At 41.9% G+C, this 22563-nt stretch overlaps 1 long non-coding RNA gene across 1 annotated transcript; it reads left to right on the top strand.

The window, feature by feature from the left end:
- Positions 1-537: 537 nt before the first annotated feature.
- On the top strand, positions 538-15663 carry LOC138259385 (uncharacterized). Its single transcript, XR_011198715.1, has 4 exons — positions 538-632; positions 5334-5427; positions 10410-10553; positions 15236-15663. It is a non-coding gene; the product is annotated as an uncharacterized lncRNA (long non-coding RNA).
- Positions 15664-22563: the final 6900 nt, after the last annotated feature.

Raw genomic sequence — 22563 nt, 5'->3', positions numbered from 1 at the left:
ACACCCCGCAATAGTGTCTTAAGGTGTGCTCAGCTGTTAAGGGCAGTATAATGAGGTATAAGAAACACATTACTCTAAAATAATTTTAGCACTTTTATTAATAACTAAAATGTCTGAGCTGAGCACTAAGGTCATCCCCTGTATGATCATTTCTTTTAAAGGGCAGTTGGATAACTCACACTTGGATCACCATTTCTAATAAGCAGGTTCAGGTAGAATCCAAGAAAGGCAGAGTCAGCTTTTTAAATCCATTGAGAGTAACTGTAGAGGGCGTGGGATATCAAGCCAGGTTGGAGACGTTAATAATTTTAGCGGAGCCACTGTATAGTCCAGAATTGGCTTTTTATTAATACTTTGAGCTATTTCTGCCTTTATTGTTCACAGAAGCTATTACTTTTTCTAATGGAGTTTCTCCCCTCCTGCTTCTCTTGGTGTCTCTATGTCTCTCTCTTCTCTTGTCTTCTCTTTTGTTCTTCCTCCTCTTGTCTTTTCCTTTATTCTTTCTTCTCTTATCTAACACACCTCTTTTCTCTCTTAGGGTTGTCTCTCCAGAGGATAAGTCCCCGTCGTTGAAGCAAGACGGAAGGATGGGACCAGTCAACCCAAAGAAAGTAAAGAAATCAAAGGAAACGGTAAGCAATCTTATTCTTCTTTTCTTATAATAGGGTTAGGGAGTGTGTGTGCTCCCAGTCTTTTAACCTCTGTGACGTTGTGCTCTTTTTATATACAACAAAAGCATTGGCTCTCTATATTTTAAGACCCTGTTGTCTTCACAGGACCCGTCTCAACCAGTGAAAATTCAGTGTAGGTTAGTAGATCCTGACCGATGGGATGTCTGGACAGATAGTCCGCAGTGCATAACTGGCTGCCTGGTAGATGTTGTAACTGAAAAGTAAACGGTTGAATTTCCATAAACCATCGTAATATTCTTGGATTAGTATCCTTGTTTCGTGATAACCAGGTGAGAGGTGCATGGTCGGTATCCAACACAAAGGGTTGCCCCAAGAGATAATATTGTAGGTTTCTATGGCCTATTTAATTGCCAGGCTTTCTCTTTCAATTACTGGATATCGTTGTTCCCTGGGCAAGAGCTTCCTGCTTATGAATACGATGGGATGGTTATTCTCGTACCCATCTTTCAGAAATAATACGGCACCTATCCCCACATCGGAGGCGTCTGTCTGTAAATAAAATTCGTTGTGAAGTCGGGATAACGTAACACCGGCTTGTGGTTAGACTTCTTTGAAGGATTTCATAGCTACGTTGTTGGGAGGGGGTCAAGGTCTTTATCTTCGAGTGTTGTCCCTTTCTTAAGAGGTCAGTTAAGGGGGCGGCCAAGGTGGAATAGTTTGGAATGAACCGTCTGTAGTAACCTACCAAGCCCAGGAAAGAACATAGTTCTTTCTTTGTGGACGGGACTGGCACCTTGAGAATGGCTTCTACCTTATTTAATTGAGGTCTGATCTGGCCTTTACCTATGTGATAGCCGAGGTAAGCAATATCATTACAAGCCAACTTACATTTGTCTGGATTAACGGTGAGGTCTGCATTCTGTAACATTTGGATTATTTCATCTAAATGGATCATATGTTTATTCCATGACTCACTATAAATCACTATATCATCAAGATATGCAGCAGCGTATGTGGAGTGATGGCGTAATAAACTATCCATCAGTCTTTGAAAGGTTGCCGTGGCCCTGTGTAGTCCAAAAGGAAGGACTGTAAAGTGGTACAGTCCAGATGGAGTAGAAAAAGCTGTTTTTTCCTTATCCAAGGAACATAGGGGAATCTGCCAGTAACCCTTTGTGAGATCTAACGTAGACATGTACTGGGATTTGACTAATCTTTCAAGTAATTCATCAACTTGTGGAATAGGGTAAGTATCAAACTGTGATATGTTATTTAGTTGTCTAAAGTCGATACAAAACCGAATGGATCTATCTGGTTTGGGTACCAGGACGATCGGGGAATCCCATGGACTTACTGATGGTTCTATAATGCCCATCTGTAAAAAAATGTCAACCTCTTCTTCCACCGATATTTTCCGTGCTTCTGGTATTCTATATGGTCAGAGACGAACGACTTTCCCTGGTTGTGTCTTAATGTGGTGTTGAATCAAAGGCGTTTTCCCCGGGATTGTAGAAAACAAGAGTCTATGTTTCCCTATTACTTCACCTAACTGTTTCTTTTGTTCAGGTGAAAGGGAGGTGTTGATGGAGGGAATATTTGTTACGGTGTTGGTGACTGTTGGGTACAGGCCGATTTCTAGTTCTTTTACAGTATTGATAAGAAACCCTGTTCTTAGAGGGTTCGGGGCTTCCTCGGGTTCCTCCCATTTCTTTAGGAGATTTACATGATAAATCTGTGTTTTCTTTGGGTTTTCAGATAACTCAATTGTATAGGTTCTTGGAGTTATGCCGTTCAGAACTTTCATAAGGACCCTGCCATTTTGCCAATAGTTTATTGTCGGGCCGTGCATTAGACTGAGGACTTTGTCTCCGGGTTCGAACTGTCTAAGATTACTATTTTTGTCATAATAACGCTTTTGTTTTTCTTGTGCCCTCTTGAGATGAATTTGGACGACCTCCCATACAGTCTGGACTTGGTCTTTTAATTGTTGCATGTATTCAAGGAGGTCTCTGTCATCATTATCTTCCTCTTCCCACATTTCTGCAACCATGTCTAAGAGGGTTCTGTGCTGGCGCCCAAACACCAGTTCAAAGTGACTACGACCTGTAGAGGACTGTACATGCATTCTTATGGCATAGAGGACTAAGGGCAACTTCTTGTCCCAGTCTCTCCCAGAATCAGAGATGGTTTTCTTCAACAGGGTCTTTAACGTTTGATTATACCTTTCTACGAGGCCATCCTTCTGGGGGTGATAGACGGAGGTGTGTATTTGAGTCACTCCTAGAATCTGACATATTTGTGTCATCAGTTGAGACATAAACGGGGTACACTGGTCTGTTAGGATCTCCTTGGGAAATCCCAACCTGGAGAAGAACCCTATTATAGAATGAGCCACACTTTTTGTGGTTATGCTAGTTAGTGGGATAGCTTCTGGGTGCCTCGTTGCATAATCGACTAAAACGAGGATATACGTATAACCTCTTGAGGATGGAATGAGAGGACCTACCAAATCCATTCCTACTCTAGAAAATGGGATATCAATAATGGGTAATGGAAACAATGGGGCTTTCTTTTGGGGGCCTGGATTTACCAATTGACACTTTGGGCAGTGTAGACAGAACTGACGTATCTGAGAAAAGACCCCAGGCCAATAAAAGCGACGTAAAAGATATTCCTTCGTCCTCTCTCTCCCAAAATGTCCACCCCCCATGTGACTATGGGCTAAATGTAAGGTTTGGGTGCGGTAGGGTTGGGGAACTACCAACTGCCTTCTTTCGAAGTTATTATGTTTTGTTATTCTATATAGTAGTCCTTTCTGAACAAGGAAATAAGGACCCACCTGTCCTGTTATCTGTTGCAGCAGACTTCCATGCATGCTGTAGGGTAGCATCTTCTCTTTGACTGCTGCGAAAAGGAGGGAGGGAAGTCAATGCTACCTCTCTAGGTCCTTCTCTCATGGTGTTTTCTTCCTTTGTCTGGTATAGTCTTTTCCCTTCTGGTTTCTCCTTTTTACTAGGCTTATACCATTTTTCTTCGCCTAGACTGATATGTATTTGAGAAAAAGGAGCGTCCTCCCACCATAAATCTGTCTGATCTTTTGTTTGTATACTGTCCAGTAGGTCAGAAAAATGGACATAATCGGTACCTACAATTACTTCCTCAACCAAATGTTCAATAACCCCCATCTTCATCATGTCTGTTCATCCCTTCCACTAAACGGAGACAGAGACTAAAGAATATCGCTTCATGTCTCCGTGGATACAATAAATAGATACTGTATCACTGGATGTTTGGTTTATGGGTTCCACCAAACTTGCTCTGATTACGGATTGACTACACCCAGAGTCAATTAAGATGTTAGTGGTTTGGTCATTAACTCTCATCTCTTTCGTATATCTGGGGTTATCTTTCCTGGTGTACAATACCCTTCCAACGGTGACGCCTATCTCCATCGGTTCTGGCTTCTTTTCTTTGTGGGGACAATTGCGGGCAATATGGCCCCACTCACCGCAATTATAGCACTGCGGTTGCTGGTTAGGATTTTTCTCAATAACCCTAGGGATGAATATGTTTTCAGGTCCTTTAAGAGATTTGGGACGGTGGTAGGTCCCAGAGGGTTGGCTTCCCCTAGCTGGTCCCTTTGACGTGCCTACTTTAAAATCAGGGGACTGGTGGTATGCACACGCCAAGTCTATTGTAGTTGTGGTATCCACGTTGGGATGTTGTTTTATCCAATTTCGTGTTTTTGCGGTTAAGGCCTCTAGGAATTGTTCAAGTAGGATGACCCGAATAACTTCCTCCCTGTCTGTGCCGATGGGTCCTAGATCTTTTATTCTGAAATAAAGGGCTCAGGCGTTTTCCATCGGACACCACCTGTTTTTTCGGAATTTGAGTCTATAATACTCTGTGTCAAACCCAACCCGCTCTAGTATACTTTTGTCTGGATAAGGAGTGGTACCTCCGGGGTTTACCGCCTGGTAGGAAGTTTACAAGGTTCCTGTCAAGAGGGGGGTCACATATTGTCCCCACCTGTCTTCGGGCCACGTGGCGGAAGCGGCTACCCTCTCAAAGTTGGTGAAGAACACGTCTGGGTCCTCTCCTTCTTGGTATTTCTGCAGGATGGAACTAGGCACGTTAGGGTGGACCCGGGTTGCAGCGATCGTATCCGTTAGTTTCTGAAGGGCAGTCTTGTGCACTAGCTGGTTGGTGGCTATTATTGTTGCCTGACTTTTCAAAGTGTTTTGAAGGGTCTCTATATCCGTGCATGCTTCTCTTTATTGTTCTTCCCATACGACCTGCAGGTGTTGCTGTCCTTCGTCCAATCTTTGGATCATGTCTTCAATTGTGGGATTAGCTTTCATTCTTCCCTAGTATATATTGACCTTCTCAATAGATGACGTCTCCCAAAATCCCACTTCTGACACCAATATAGAGGACGTGAGATATCAAGCCAGGTTGGAGACGTTAATAATTTTAGCGGAGCCACTGTATAGTTCAGAATTGGCTTTTTATTAATAGTTTGAGCTATTCCTGTCTTTATTGTTCACAGAAGTTATTGCCGTTTTCTAATGGAGTTTCTCCCCTCCTGCTTTTCTTGGTTTCTCTATGTCTTTCTCTTCTCTTTTGTTCTTCTTCCTCTTGTCTTTTCCTTTATTCTTTCTTCTCTTATCTAATACACTTCTTTTCTCTTTTCTCTCTTAGGATTGTCTCTCCAGAGGAAAAGTCCCCGTCTTTGAAGAAAGACGGAAGGATGGGACCAGTCAACCAAAAGAAAATAAAGAAATCAAAGGAAACAGTAAGCAATCTTATTCTTCTTTTCTTTTAATAGGGTTAGGGAGTGCGTGTGCGGGCGTGGTGGGGAAACAAAAAAAAAACTCAGCGAGTGCTCCCAGTCTTTGAACCTCTCTGACGTTGTGCTCTTTTTATATACAACAAAAGTATTGGCTCTCTATATTTTAAGACCCTGTTTTCTTCACAGGACCCGTCTCAACCAGTGAAAATTCAGTGTAGGTTAGTAACAGGCAAAGAAACATATTTAGAAACTAAAAACAAAAATAAAGGAGATGCCGATAAGGACTGTCTCCTTGTCGTGTCTCCCGCTGTTTGTCCACCACCACCCACGCTCCCTCCCTTCTACCAATAATACCCTGCAGGGTTTGACAGGCAGGCATGTGCCTGCAAAAGCCACGTCCCTCTGGGGACGTGGCGGGAGTTGTAGCCCAAAGTCGTATCTGTCGGCAGAGCGTTCTCCCTTCGAGGTGTCTCTGGCTCACAGTCTTTTCCGGTGCTCGTCTCTGTCATCCTGGTCGGCAGCCTGTCCTGTGTCTCTTCTTTCGCGCCTCCTTCTGTGGTCTGCTCTCCTTCCTCTCGTCACCGGTCCTGCTCTTCTTGGATCCGCAGCGTTCTTCTTTGTCCCTCTTTCATTTCCAATTTGACCCTGTTACAGTAACATAATAAATATCACCAGGTTTAATTTCTATTACACTGATTATTTAAAGTTCCACAAGATCGTTTGGGTTGTGTTATGCACTACATATGTGGTGAATATTATACACACTGCCTCACCAGACACTGTGTGATACTTGCCTGCTTAGAGTGATCAAGGATAACTGCCTACCTCTCGGATAGCATCCTTTTACAAGGCTCCTGGCAGGTCCTGCTTGTTTGCGAAAACCAATAATGTTGCCCCAGACAAACGTTGTGGAAAAAGAAGACATTTTCAAAGCTGAGGTTCTAGATGCAGCGCTAGCAGAGAGCCTAGGGCTCAGGCTATTCACAAAGATAAAACAGTCTTCCCTTCAAGAAGGACTGATTGAGAATTCCCAATGGACAACGGCCAAGGAATGAATAGAGCACATGGAACTCCAAAGTAATGACAAAGCACAGACGGAGACTGTCAAGTGGCTGACATGAAAAAGCATGCAGGGGGAGCGTGCTGTTACACTAACAACAAACAAGGATCAACCGAAAGAAAACTATAGAGAGATGAGCTGAAGGAACAGGGTTGGAAATGATACAAAGGGAGACAAGACTAAACAAGCTGCAGGGACAAGCAGAGGGCTGAAAGCAATGCTAGGAAAGCAATCAGTGAGTGGAGAGAAGAGTACAGAAACAAGGATTAAATGCTGGACAATGGGTTACACAGACAGGATATCATCACCAAAGGGCCTGGGTGGGTGGGTCCTTGGGGGGGAGGCAGTGTGCTTGGCAGCTTGAAAAAGCATGCTGATTACTGAACACAAAAGGAGCACGTCATAGAGAAAGGGACAACCACATAAGACATGATGCGTGAAAAAGTACATGCAGGAGGGAGCACACAAACATCCACTCCATGTTGTTCTGAAAGAAAAAAGGTAATTCTTTGAATATAAGCAGTGGAAAGATGCAAGTCATCTGGTCTCCAGCTATGCTCCAGGGAGGGGACAGACAGAAGAAGGAAAGCCATTGAATAAGAAGGAAGCAAACAAGATTGATAAGAAAGCCCACCAATGGTAAGCAATGAATCAGCTGGCTCAAAGCTCAATGTAAGTACTGGTATTGTCCACAATAGGACTTCATTAACATACATCTAAAAGCTAACTGCAAGTGAGACCTTGAAAAATAATGGAGTACACAATGGTAATTGGATGATAGGGCAAGATATGGGTAAACATGCCACAATGGAATTGTGAAGGACACACATGGCCGTGTACGTCTGACAAATGGCAGTAACAGAATAGGCTTATTTGTAGACATCATGTTCACCCGAGGTGTCTGTTGGCACTATTGACAGATAACAGATGTTTAATGCTGCTAAAATCAGTTGTACTCACCTCACTTTATTGACCTCAGAAGTATGACAGTCCAAATGAATTAAAAGGAATTTAAAAGGAAGAAAGGAGCAGAAAGTTTAGCACTACGTGCCGCTCACAAACACCATGTATTTCTGACACTGAATTGCAGAGAACAATCCCCTGCTCACAGCATGAGATAATGGGAAATCAGTGTTAAGAACACAGCAAAGTGGAACAAAGTCCAAGTCACTGGATCCCTGGCACCTCATAGAAAGCCAGCCCTACAATCAAGGAGTCATTTGTGGTGTTGCTAAAGAAATCCTTAGCTGTGTATTGTTGACAGCATTGTATTCAATACTTTAACATAGACTTAGCATGGGCTTAGGGGATGACCTTTGCTCAGTTTCTTTCCTGTCTATCTCTGCTTCCTGCTTCACACTGGATAGCTCTCCTCCATATTTTGCATTTCTTCTGCCATAGGAGCACTTTTGCTTTTGCTGAGTTTTGGTTGCCCGAGTTGTATCCTCCTACTGGTGAACTTGGGGGATTCATTTTGTTCAAATGTGTCACTATGGCATTTCACTTACATTCCATGGTAGTGCATGGCCCGACCATTTTTCTCCTTTTTTCACTGCCCATCGCCTTTACTATTTTTTTGCTTGGTTCTGCTCTTCCAGCTCTCTGCACCCAAGCTTCACGCTCTTTCAGCCCCTGCTGTTAGTGTGGCCGCTGGTCCCCTTCTGCCCCTTCGTCTTTACTTATGGACACAACAAACATGGCGGGCAGATGAATACTAGTGTGTTATTGGCTTTTCCAGTGCTTATGCAATATTGGTGCAAGCATTAGCAAAGTCAAAACCGTCAGTGGCCATCTTGGAATTTTATTTTTTCCTATTGCTTATTATAACTACACTGTTCCAAGAGCTCAAAATATTGTGCCAAGATGCAACATGAAGTAATACGGACACATTCTTGGAGCAGTACAAATACAATTAACAAAAGAAAAAACAGATCTCCAACAAAGCTGTCTGACAGCATTGACTGTGCCAAAGCTTGCACCACAAAAGCATTGACAAAGCCAATGCTGGCATTAGCAAAGGAAGACTGACTCACTTTGTCAATGGTTGTTGTTTTTCTTGTATTAGATATAAGCATCCATTATGTTTCGGGGGCAAGACTTTAAAAAAAACTGCAGGCAATGACTTGCAAAGAGACACTATTCCAGCAATGTCTTTAAAATGTTTAAACTATTGACTTAAAAAATAAAAATATTCAGTTTGCCAGTATCTCTTAAAAACAAACATGGACTTAATCATGTGCAAAGCTTCATACATAGCTCAATTTTCAGATTTTTAGTCTGTAATATAAAGCATGTTACCATTTTGTCAAAAGATGTGCTAATCATTTTCCACACTTCGAGAATGTGTCCTCTTACTAAGATCATTCTACCTACATCTTTTGGCGAGACAGGAGCTCTTTACATAGTTTAATGTTTCAAAAGACATACCTCCATCAAGCAAGGCTCCAATCATCATCACTCACTGAAACATTTACTCCTAGAAACATACAACTATAAAGTGTGAAGATGAAGCTTACACGTGCAACTAAACTAAAACTGCAAAAACAACTCAGATATCATAATCACAAATTCTGAAATCAGTCCTTTGTCAAGTATATTTTGAAATAATATCCCTCTAACTTAACCTAGACAAATGCCCTCTACTTCTCTAATGTCTTATGCAATCTTCAAAATTATCTTTCTGTTTAACTATACATTATCTTTAACCATTTTTAGGTTGAGCATTAGCGTTCAACCTAGTGTACACTTATACTGTGGGTTAAAGCAATTTAGTTTGTCGGTTGCTGTGTCCCTTAAAAGTTCTTGCTTGCTAGTGGTCAGTTCTGCTTTTTTCTCCCTCCTTTTTCTGTTTCAGAGCAGTGACTTGGTACTGTATTGTTCCACTTTGGTTTCTTTATCTGTTGCTGTTACGTACTATTTTATTTTTACATTTCTTTGGTTGTTCTCTTTCACTGTGCGTGTGTGTATGTTTTAGGCTGGCAGCTGTCTGTTCCCCTAAAATAAGCCCTCCCTGTGCCCAAGAGGCATGTATGCCAAAAGTGGGGAACTCTGATATAAATAAGTATGAAAGTATATTTAAGAAAGGAAAACTCGTGTTAATCCTGGAATTATACCACTAGTTCTAGACGTCTTGCACAGTGCCTGCAGACGGTTGTGGCAAAGATGTCCGTTACAGGGGTGCTAGTACGTTGTCACCAGTCAAAGAAAGCGCAGTAGAAAAGGAGTATCGGCATTTAAGTCTGAGTGCTGGTAAAGTGTGGAATCTCTTTGGGTGCCCCCAGTACAATCTGTATAAATAGGGCGGCTGCCCAGTCACAGTCCATCAGGAAGGCTTGGAGTATCACTATAAATTCTGAAGAACCTCGCAGGAAGATGCAAAGAAAGTAGTTATTTGCGAGAAACTGAAAATGAATCCTATTTGCACTTCTGCCAGGAGCCTTTATTGCTGTTAAAGTCTAAAACTCTTGAAATCTGTGCGCGTTATAGTGTTCGAACTCTCAACGTCTATTCTGGGAGCAATGAAAGACAAAATTAATCGTTATGCCTTTAGATGCAAAAGTAATAAATGCTTCTGTAAGAAAGATATGTAAAATTCCATTCCATGCTGTCTATATCTAAACGGCTGAACCTTAAACCTAACAATTTACCCTCAACTTGAGGATTGTCTTGAATTGAGTGGGCTGCCCTAAAGAACATGTCACAGCATCCCCAGGTTGCAAATGGTGCCCAGTACGTGCTTGTAAGTGCCACGGGGGTGTAGTTATTGTTGTTTTTGTCAACATGGAATTCTCTGCATGTTTATGTAAAACATGTAGACTAAACGTTCAACAAGCGGCTATTTTCGTGAAAATTGTTGTCTGAAGCTGTCCACTTTTCTTTTGGACAAACAGTAATTTATTTATCAGGTTGCTTCTCGTTTTTATAGACATTTGGAACAAAAGGGAGCTGTCAAACTGATCGGATGGTTGCCTGATTGTAGAGTTGTGATGATAACTTCCGAATGCGGTGGCCTTTTCTTATAGAGTGTTGTTGGGGCACATCTTCTGTGTACTCTTGGTGGAGACTTTGCGTAAGTATATTTATTTAAGTTACAATTGTACTTTAAAACAAGACTCCTTTCTTACTGTTTTCATGCAATTAATTGTTTTCCATCAATATTGAGATTGTTCTGTGGAACAATTACATTCTGATGGATACAAACTACCTGTGGATTCCTCACCTTATGAATTCAGCCTTGCGCCAGCATCCGACCTTCAACCTCGGCGTCGACATGGAATTTGCCGATGTCGAAGACACCGGCTTCAACACATGACGTGGAACAGGAGAGGAAGGTTGACTCCGAATCCATCACTCGGATCCGGTGCCAGCACGGTTCCTTATGGCGCCGAAGACGCTTGTGGCTCTACCATAGGTGCCGGCTGACGGGGTGATGATATCGGCACCATATATCTAGAAGGCGACGTCATGGGATTGACAGGACCTCGAGGCGATGTCATCGGCGCCGGTCCGGTACCCTCAGCCGGATAGAATGGCATAAACGGTGCTGCCTTGTACGGAGCAGGGGAGCCCAACGAAAATGCCAATGGACCCGTGGGACCAGCTGGTGCACCAGCAGGGGCCATGGCATTGAACATAGAAAACATGGCTTTCAAAAATGCTGCCGGATCCGCTCCCGGAGCCGGGAAGGCCGCTGGTCTCCCTGTTGCACCTCTGCTTGCTGAACATTGGACTCCTGAGCAGCAGGTGAAAATAGAGGACTGTCCTGAGGTGCCACAACCTCAAAGACGGATGGCGCCGGAGAAGCCTTAGGACTCTGGGGTTGAGGAGTCACCGTCGGACTCACCTCCCATGTCGCACAGCGTCGACGAGATGGAGACCTCGATGTTGATCGGCTCTGAGCCGAACCGCGGCGAAAGTCATGACGGCGCCGTTTCTTATGCTTCTTCGAAGAAGCATGGGAAGAGGATCTACGATGGCTCCTATGACTCTTCTTCACCTTGGCCAAAAAGAGTTTGGCCTCCCTTTCCCTTAAAGCCTTAGGATTCATGCTCTGGCAAGACGCACACTCCTCGACATCATGCTCAGAGCTAAGGCACCAAAGACAATTGTCATGAGGGTCAATGACCGACATGCGGCCCCACACTCTCTGCATGGCTTGAAACCGGACTTCCTAGGAGGAGACACTGTAACTACAAAGAGCAACAAGATGAAACCTTCAACAGAAGTGAGAGCTAGGAGAAAACCGTTAGCGTCGAAGGCACGGAAAAAAGGGAACGGACGTCAGCACGCCGACGAGGACCTCTTATTGGCACGGTGAAGTCAGACGGAGTCGCGTGGAGCCATGCGATTGTGACATCTTTGTCGACGTGGAGAGCTGGGAAGAAGATTTTCTGTAGGATGCTGGCACAAGGGTGAATTCATAAGGGGAGGAATCCACAGGTAGCTATTGTATCCACCAGAAAAAGCGTTACCGAAGATAAGTGACATGTTATTCTTGCCCCTTGTAAATTCTGTCTGGGATACAAAACCCTTAACTGCAAATTAATTCAAATCTTAGGATCCTAGGTGCTGAGTGAATTTACTACAGTGTTCTATGCTGTGATATATATTATTGATTTTTAGGTTTTGTTGGGGGGGTGCTGTATGAGGCAAAAGAAATACAGATTCAGGTTTTTACAAGTAGAGCAGCTAGTATTATCTAAGCTATTACCATCTGCAGGTAGAACTGGTGGATTTTCAGTGCTATTCTGAATTACAGATGGTCACTTTTCGTGTGGTGTTAGAGTGTGAAGCCTTTACTGTGCAGAGACCTATCCTATTGACACATGTACCTTTGTGTGCAGAGGGGACAGCAAGCTTATAGCAACTGGCTTTTCAAATGTGGTCGTCCACAGGAAGGTGTGGCAAACGTCACTTGATGCAAAACTGGATATTGCTTTTTGGATAACTCTAAGTGCTTTGAAGTCTGAGTGCTCGTAATTGGTGGTCAGTACAGAGGTTGCCTTGGTACAGAGATGTGGTTTATATATTGTAGAACAAAGATTAGGCAGACAGCAATGTTTTCCACCCTATCAAGTTTTGGTAACATATTTCCTGTAAGGCCCTCTTTTATGAATGCTAGGTGCCCCATTTAAACATTGTGCAGTAGTCAGGTGGACCAATGCATTAAATCAATGCATATTTTACAGCATGAATATTTTCTGAATTCACATGCTGTGCATCATTCAGTCATCTAGTGGATGGGTCCAGAATTATGGGTTTCTTCTCTTTTTAAGTTGAGCGTGCAAGCACTTTTGGTCTGTTGTAATCTATCTGTGGGCTTTAAACCACACCCACTGCACGCCCATCACTATCACTCATTTGTGGGCTTGCCTTCCAAAAATCCATTGGTAAATGCTTTACGTTTGTCCCTCCTTGGGGCAGTTTTGTTACTGCCTTGGCCATCGACGCTGTTACATGGATAATCACACGTTTTCCAAAACGTTTGACTGCAAGTGAACTTTTTTCCGTTTGTGTCTCTCCTTCGGCTCACATGGCGGCCATGGCGTTTTGAATTGGCTTGCTTATGTCAACTGTTTTAGGTGGCAAGAAAAGCCCAGTTAGGAATATACAACGCGAATAGCTTCAACTCGAGCAAACGCGAGACATATTGCATTGGAAATGCTCGTATCTCTTGTGATAGTCAAACAAACATGATTTTCGAGGAGCTGGGAAAAAGTTACTATAAAGACCCTTGTTTAAGATTGATGTATCAGGAATACCACCTACAACCATTATGATAACTTTCTAAAAGATGCAGCTTCTAAATTTTTATTACAGAGCTTATACCTGATCTTCAATAATTAAAAATCATCCACTTATTAATTAGCCATAACTGTTTAACTTTACAATTACACCCAAACAATATTTATTCCTACTTTCCACTGCAGAACTGCACCATGACTTCTCGCTCTCGGTATCAAATAATTTGATTAAAATATGTGGGCTTTTTCAATTTCTTCTTTTTTGCATGTATGAAATTGTGGTGAAGTAGCCGGTTTGTGTGAATGTACTACACAATCTCCTATTTGTGGGTACTAATTTACTGGGGGAAACTAATGCCACTCCCCTTTGTTAAATTTGTTTCTATGCTTTTATGTCTCCATTTGTGCCCATATTTTCTTAAAAATTAACAAACAAAATCAAAGTGACTTCTCATGTGTTGTTTTTGTGTGATATGAATCGCCACAAGTCAACCACAAACAAAAAATAATCTCATCTATGTAATTCAAAGTTGGATATACCAAAAACTGCTTCTAACATTCAGTTTCGCAGAATCCCCTGTTTTTAGGGTCGAGCCTGCATCGCATGCGCTCGCGCATGCGTATCGCTAACGAGACGCTTTAGGTATTAGAAAAGAGCTCGGAGCCCTGTCGACATAACGTCCGTGTGTTTCATTTGCAAGTTGGCTTGTCTGTTAGAATCTGCTTCTTTTGATTAGTGGAAGGCACGCATAGTGAGCCTCCTCGAGTGCAGCGACCAAGTACAGAAAACATGCAAGGCTTGCTGGGTTTGTGGACTACTTTTTCTCTGTTTTTGCAGCGCGATCTCGCTGGGCAGAAGTCCAGCGCTTCGCATACTATTGACCTTGTTACTCTGTTAATTGCACTTTTGCCGACAGGTATTTTTAGTGTGAACTGTAGCAGCGCGATCGCGCAGTTTTTTTTTTTAACCAGAAAAATCCGGTTGAGAGTTTACAACTGTGAACAGATGTAACTCCGACAAATGCGAAACCCTAGTGCATTGCAAATGCTTGTTTTCCTTTGTTGCCATGAAACCCTGCCCAACTCCTTTCCTCTGTGAGTTATTGTTCAACACACTAGACACAATTCAAGGTGCAATCAGATCGTTTTGCCATTCCCTGTATCTAACTTCCTTCCTCTTAGAAGCCACTGGAACAGATATGAGGTACCTATCCTGTCAATGTTGTAACCTCTTACATCCCTGAGTGTACAAAGTTTACAGATGCACAACCCTAAGGAATTCAAGTTTGTTCTCTTCCGCACAAATATCGAGAGTACCTCATTATCAGTAGTCCTCTTAGACAATGCAGCATGAAAGTGCAATTAAGAGATTATTTTCCATACCACCCAAAAATATGGTGGTGGAGTCCATCGTCAAAATTCCTTCACTAGGCCCTAAAACTCCATTTACAAGCCTAAACTTGTATTTTGTATTTATACAACAATACACTCTACATTATTTAACAACGGCAACACTTGAGCACAGGTCTGTCGGTGGTGCACGTAGACAGAAAAGGTGTGGATTCAATAGAATTGTGGTCATGCTGCCGGTGATGCTGAATTGACAATTGCTAAACAGACGCCTTCATATTTCTCTTCCCCGAGGCATGGTGTGAGCCTTTTTTAAAACATTGAGAGAAGATAGTGGACTCAGTTCTAGATGAAGAGCATTCCAATAGGCATTGAACACACGAGGAAATGAGAAGAATACGTGATCTGGGATACTACACATAGGGACTTGGGAGACAGCGGGTGTTGCGCTGCGAATGCATTCATTCTGATTCTGCTGATGTAATTAAGGCAGAATGTATCAGGTCCTGGGTGACTTTGACAACCAACAGGAGAAACGTAGGCAGTGTCTTGTTTTGCACCAATGACCTGCCCATTGCTGTAATGAAATGCAGAGGGGGGGAGGGGGGGGGTAAGTAGACAAGGGTGTGTAAGGCTAAACTGATGTTTTTTTCCAAAGGCTGAAGAAGGAACAATGCAGAAGCTAATAAGGAGCCTACCACAGTAGTGTGTTTCTACGGAGGTGGTAGAAACGGACAGCTGTCACTCCGGAGGTGCTGAAGAAGGTGGCCGAATGTCGAGACGTAACTGTGCCCTGTTCCAATCCTATACTGAGGGGCACTCACTGAGACAGAATGTATAGTAAGAGCACTTGTAAATTTAAAAAATATGACATTTCTTGTTTTATTACCCATGTATCAGAATTTGACCCTGATAATATCAACTATGTTTGATGGTTAATTACGTTAAGGATATGAGATGTTGACCGGAGGAAGCAATTGTATATTGTGAATCACGAGCTGGCAAATTTATTATGAATGAAATTGGGCATATGAAGACAGCTATGAGAAGTGAAGACAGGTGTGATTTCTAAGAAAAATAAAATTACTGGACCACGTTATTCAAAATAATCAAGAATGTGACTATTATTATCCACAAAGTATTTTGGCCAAGTTTGTTTTTTATAAGATTACAACGGCTGTGCAGCTAAATACAGTTGCCAAGTGTTTGTAACCAACAAGTGAAACTTAAGAAGGTCCTTATTTCACACCAGCCTCCCTAATGTTTTACTGAAAAATCGATCTAGGCATGTGGACAAGGAATGCTAAAGTTAATTGTAATTTTTTTAAAGGGTTGACGAAGGAGTAATGTAGAGGTTACTAAGGAGCCTTTTACAGTATTGTCACATATATTAAGACGGTGGAAACTGGTATCTATTACTGTAAAGAGAATAAAGGAGGGCAGTTTAATATGTGTGATGAAGTGGGCTAAGAGGCATGTGCCTCCGTATAAGAGCATTAAGATGTCAGGAGACCTTGAGCTGCAGGATAGTCAGATATTGAGGTGCAATGGATGCATTATATCTCCATTTTCCAGAGGTTAGCATTAGTGGGGGTGTGGATGACCAGTCATCAGGCTCTCAGGCACACAACAAGAGTCTGCTTGAAGGTGGGGAGGAGAAGCAATGGAAGGAAAAGATCTGGATTTTACCTGTAAAGAAATGGTAAGACAACTCAAAGAAGGAAATATGGTCTTCAAGCATTATAAGGGGGGGGCAAAGACTAGGCCTTGGAGACACTCAATGGAAAAGGGTGGAGGGGAGTAGTAGGAGCACTAGATAAAAGGATCAATCACAATCATAAAGGTCAGACCAGGAGAAGGCAATGCCGGTTAGGTAGATAGTAAAACTAGGCAGCTGGCTGTGCCAGAACCTGGTCGAGAGGAAGAGGATTAAGGACTTGGTATTTGTGACATGTGGGGATGATAAAGTTAGAGACCTGGGTGACAGCGGCACAACTTGTGAAAAGAAAACAACTTGGTTAGAACAGTGTTCCTGCTATTGCAGAGTTTGGCATGTGCAACTGTCTAGTTGAGAAATGAATGGGTGAATATAAAGTGAGGATAAGAGGCAAAAGATAATCATACAACTGTGTTGAAATAGTCAAAGTATGAAAAGAGGGGACAATGTGGAATTATACTTCTACTAGGTTGGGATGAAGTGAGAAGTCTAATTTGTTGAGCTGGGTGGTCTTCGAAAAGGCCCAGAGGGCATGTCTCTCCTTTTCTGAATTTATTAAATCAGTTGCTTGATCAGTTACAGATATCATTTAAAACAATCCTACACATTAAGATACAAGACTACAATGTTGGAATCCTAGGCTTTGAAGGCATGAAATGTTTTTAAGTTAAAACATATTTATTATTGGGGTAGCACTTTATAGTACGCTTCAACTCGAGAAAAGATTCCAAGTAGAGAGCCTCTACATGCCAAGAAGCCACAGGAGGCCTCCAGATTTAACATGGCACAAGAAGAATGGAAGATTAATATTACACACCCAGCACTCTAATCTGGAAATCGCTTCCACCGCTCCCCTGACTGGCTGTCAAGGCAGACAATGATGTTCTTAAAAGCTATAAAACAGCCATATACCTTTAAATAAAATCAGATGGCCTACCAAACAATTCGGTAAGTTGGTGTCCAGCCCAAAAAATTCAGAATCCTTTAATTCTACCAAAACACCTCACAGCAGGCAATAAATTAGTGTGCAATAAATTAAGAAAAAAATACAGATATCTCTACATGGCTGTGGGATTTGCCATCAGCTGGTGCTGGCCATTTAATAGTGGCCCCCATTTCCAAGATAGCAGTAATCTGAGGTACCACCCTACCCACCTAGGCAATGTACCACTCCTCTGTATATTTGGCTCATGGCCACAGTCGTTCACTTGCAGGGATTTAAGTATCAGTTCCTGGTTCATAGCCTTCCACCACTCAACAGACAAACCCCCTATGAATGTGAAAAGTTACAGAATGAGCATCAGCCACCCAAAATTCACTTTAGAAGACAAACATCCTTACCCTCTGTGCTCCAGGGTCTTTATCATGAACCCACGGCGTGGGTGAGATGGTGTCAATGTTTTCTCCATTAAACTTCTTTAGTATGGTAGTCTTACCAGCATTGTTGAGACCGCTGAAATTATCTCTTTAAGGAAACATAGTAGAAGCCAAATCTCCATTTCGTCTAAAAATAAAACACAACCCCCACCTGAGAAATCCCAGAGCTCTCCTACTTAACAATCATTGGCCTGACAACATGCTTCTTAATGCCTATGCCACATATCCCAGTGCTCTTTAAACATTTCAGTCTTTGAAACACATCAAATACCTTTATCCCACAACCTCACCTAGGCCCAATCACTGGCCTCCCATTTGCATTCGCATAGAAACCCCTCTTAAATTGCTACCGTGTACCCCACTTCCAAGCAGTACCATTTCAAAGGAACACCACAAATGTCCTTCCTCAGCATCTTCTTCAATTAATTTCAGTGCCACATCTTACCCATTTCTCATTATTCACCATCTAGAACGTATCCACTCCTCAGACTTTGCCCTCCCCACTTAGAGACAAGAATATGATTCCTTTGACTCGTTCAATCAATCAAGTTTATTTTGCATAGTTAATTAAAAGAAATGCATTTTGATCCAATATAAGAAATTAGTTAAAATTAATTCTGCCTATCTATCCTTGTCTAGTGCAAACAATTGTGTAAATGATATAAATACAAACACTAAGAACTGTGAGTTAAAAAAGAAAAAAAAAAAACTTAGGCAACAGTAAAGAGACATATTCATCACAATTACCAATATTTAAGACATACCACTTTAAAACCCTTTGCCTCATTCAAACCTTACCAAGAAATAACCTGAAAGTATTAGATGTCAACATAATACCTTGCTCCAACTATGGATCATCTGGGTACTACACAACACTAAATCCTGCACACCCACAAACCTCCCCCAGTCAGTTTAAAATATTTGCCATCCAGACTGACTTAAAACTTACAATCTGCCACACTTGTTTCTTATCTTATATAACTTCCAAGTTTCAGGCACTCTTCCCCTCCATAACTATTTACAATTCTCCATTATGCTTCAAACTCACATTACATGCATGCATGCTAGCCATCCTTTCCCCAACACAACTGGTCTCTTTCTACTACTGCACAAGTGGTTCACTCCATCAATTCCACCCAGGCACACTTTGTCCTCTCCACCATCCTTTCACCCTTCTTGGCCTAATTTTCTCACGTACTTTAATCATACTATCCGTCCTCTCCATCACGGATAATCAGAATCTTCTACCCATTTACTTTCACCAACCCACCTCAACTAATCAACACATTTGTCTTCTCTGCAACATCAACTCTTGTCTGTGCTTCTTTGTCTACATTTTTTGCAGACTCTATCCACATTTTCCTATTCTTTCCTTTATTCAACGTCACTTTAGACATGCACAGCAGAATGCCTTTCTACCATAAGCTACTAGATGGCCAGTCATCTCTGAAAAGACTGAAAGTGTAGCCTCCTCTTTGGTCTTAGTTACCCTAAACTCCTTCTAAAACCAAGAGCAAATCTTTATCTCAACTGTTTGCAATCGCATTTCATCAGACATCCTCCATCAAAGCAGGGTGGCTCCCTGTGGACAACAGACTCCTATGCTGGTTCTTCGTTTACATCCAATTTCCCATCAGGTTCTGGTATCCAGCAAATGTCATCACCTTGGTTTTAATCCTGCACTGAAGCAACATCGGATTCTATGCAGCACGCTAAACAAAGAATAATGACACCCTAAGTTGCCACTTATTACAAATTTTTCATCATCACAACTTCTCTCACCCATGCTAACCCCAGTTGGCATACCGGTCTTCCTCCTGGCCCCCCTTCATTGGAACACTCTTGTCCTGCATGTGAGCAGTCCTGTGTAAAAATAATCTCTAAAACAGCACCAACTTGACCAAGAAAGACTGAGGCAATACTTACCCAATGAGACAATCTGGTGTATGCACACCGGGGTTACACCCAAAACAAAAAGAAGCTATGATTTCACTTACTGTTGTTAAGTATTCTTGAGCAGGCTGGTCACTCTCACGCCTACCAATGCTAAAATTAAAATACACGCTCAACTAAACAACTCAGCTGCAATTTTTTTAATTCTTTGCTAGTTTTATATACACGTGCATTTCTGCGTACAGCAACCCTGCTTGAGTTTCATAGCACAGGTTAAAAAATCAAATTAATTATTCAAAAATTTCTAAAAGAAAAGGTGACTTGCTGGTAAATCTCATTATCCTTAGTCCCTATTGTCCTTGTTCCAGTTATTAGGTTTGAGGCTTACTCAAGGTAGGCCAGCCTTCACAACCCACCCATCACAGCACATAGTTAACTGTACAGTTAACATGTATACCTCACTCTTAAATCAGTGCACAAAAGATAACAGATTTTTTTTTATGCAGAAAACATTGCATCCAACACATTTTCCACAAATGTTTCCCTTCATTGCACCCTCAATTTGATATGTTTAACAATCTTTCTCAGCAATTCAAAATCGGACAAGGGACCCGCCAAGGCTGCCCACTTTCTCCCCTTCTGTTTAATTTGTATTCGAGCCTGTGGCAATTAAGATTGGAAATAATTTAAATATTGCTTCCTTTCAATGTAGGGGATGGGAGAAGAAAGTAGCGCTCTATGCAGACAACCTAATGATATACACTAGGGATTTGGTTGGTTCACTCCCAAACATCCTACACTCCTTAGAGGAGTTCAGGAGGGTGTCAGGTTACTCAGTCAACCAACAGAAGATTGAGATTATGTGTTGGAATACCATCTACAACAATCCCTCTGATTAAATAGGAGATAAGATATCTGGGGGTGCAGATTACAGCTAAATTGGATAAGGTTGGCCAGGTAAATTTTAACAAGGAATGCTCAGCCACCAAGAAACCATAAAAGGTGTGGGCTAGTCCACCACTCTTCTTCATTGGAAGATCAAATATTTTGAAGATGGTTATTTTGCCAAAGTTTACTTTTTTGTTTAACAAAATTCCTCTAGAGTTTAAGCCTGTTTGGTTTAAAAAGCTACAGGGGGAGTTGACTTCTCTTGCGTGGGCATCAAGAGGGGTTTGATTTGCTTGGAAGAAGTTGTGTAGGAAGAACAAACAAGGAGGGATTGCAAGCCCAGATCTTTATAAATATTATATAGCATTTCAGCTAAATAAAAAGCATTCCAACACATTTCTTGCCCCCCTTCTGCCACATACACAGGAGCATTAACAGAGCAGGGTCTGTAAGTTGGCTGCATGCGGGAGGTTGGCCACAGGCTAGACCCTGCGGCTAACTTCCCGCCGTGCTTGGCTGAAAGCCGAGTCCAGCGTGGAGTTGGCTGCCTGTAGGGTATTGGCTGCAGGCCCTGCGGTCAACCCCCTGCAGCGCACAGCCAAAGACTGTGTGCAGTAGTGGCTAGATTAATGTATGGTAATCAAACATTACTTTACGTTAAAAAAAATAACACTCAATTTCACTGAAAAAACTAAGGGTACAGAAATGTTATAGTCAGGAAATAGAATATAAAAGACCTTTGCAATTCACTAAAAAAACAAAGGTTACAGGGATGTTATAGTTAGGTTCAGATTTCACACACACAAAACTATAGAAATTTAGCAGTTATAGCAATACTAATCTCAAGAAACTATCACTTGTGCCTTAAGGCACAATATGATTCAACTATAACTTGCCCACTCAGCATGCACTGCTAATTACCCCACATATTACACCCGTCATGCCATTTTGTATCACATCATTGATAATATCACTGCAACATTTGCAATAATGTTATTGATGAGAAAACTGCATGGCAGGGGCACAAGTTATTTCTCAAATTAGAGTTTCTTGATAGAAGTATAACTATAACTGCTGGATTTTTATGGTTTTGTGTGTGTGTGTATTTACAGAAGAAAAAGTATGGTGACCCTGTTTAGATGTGTTGATACTCTCCATGAAGAGATGTGTTGGCACTGCCCCAAAAAATACAATCTTCTGATTTCAGTTTCCAGTGTAATAAATGTGTTTTCGGTACTACATTTACTATCTTTATTTGTATCATCAATTCAGTTTGGGATTTCTTCTTTTATGTAATTATTGAGAACAAAGTGTCTTTAGGATTTTAAAAAGGAGCCAAAGTCCCACAGAATAAATGTCAGAGCTACTACCCCTGATGGTAGTGGCACTGCAGAATCATAGGCCCTCAAATTTGTAGGATCTCAGGAGACCTCAGAATAAAAATCAAAGAGCACCTCTTGCTAGGATGGTGCCTCTTTTATGCCATTCAATTTGAATGCTTTTGCTATCTGAGCAACTGCTTATGACCATCTGTTTGTAAGTGTATGTTGGTCAGAATCCCTAGTGATAATTTGAATTAAAATATATATTTTAACTAAGTTACAATTATATCTAGGCCTAATGGGCCCTTTCTGGGCAACCCATTTACCCCAATGCTCCTATACACATTTATCTTGAAGTGATCAACCCTGGTCATGAAGCAGCAGGGTTGGTGGGAAGATGTGCGTTGAAGAATGAGGATTTTCACATCAGAACGTAGACGCCGGGAACTGGTCGTTCATGACAATATGATTCAACATCTGATTGGATAAAGTTTCAGAGACGGTGGCCTGGATCGTGACTGGATATAGGTTGTAAGGTGAATAAGTGCTTGGTTATTTATGTGTGCTGATAGCGTGCACAGGAAGTGAAGACACTTGGGGCGCAGCTGTGGTTTGAGCTGAATTTAGGGGAATCATAGCAACCGACGAGACCCAAACACCAAGTCCCCCTCAGAACTATCACAACAAAGCCCCAAGAGATTTCCATTTGACTTTTGTACGCACTAAATATGTTGCCCCCTGTGAGACACTAGGGGATTGGGTCTTTCATAAGACCAAAAGGTGCCCAGT

This window comes from Pleurodeles waltl, chromosome 9, assembly GCF_031143425.1.
Source record: "Pleurodeles waltl isolate 20211129_DDA chromosome 9, aPleWal1.hap1.20221129, whole genome shotgun sequence".
In the NCBI taxonomy this organism is placed as follows: Eukaryota; Metazoa; Chordata; class Amphibia; order Caudata; family Salamandridae; genus Pleurodeles; species Pleurodeles waltl.
Note: the sequence above shows the minus strand (reverse complement) of the source record. Positions and strands in the feature narration are given on the sequence as shown.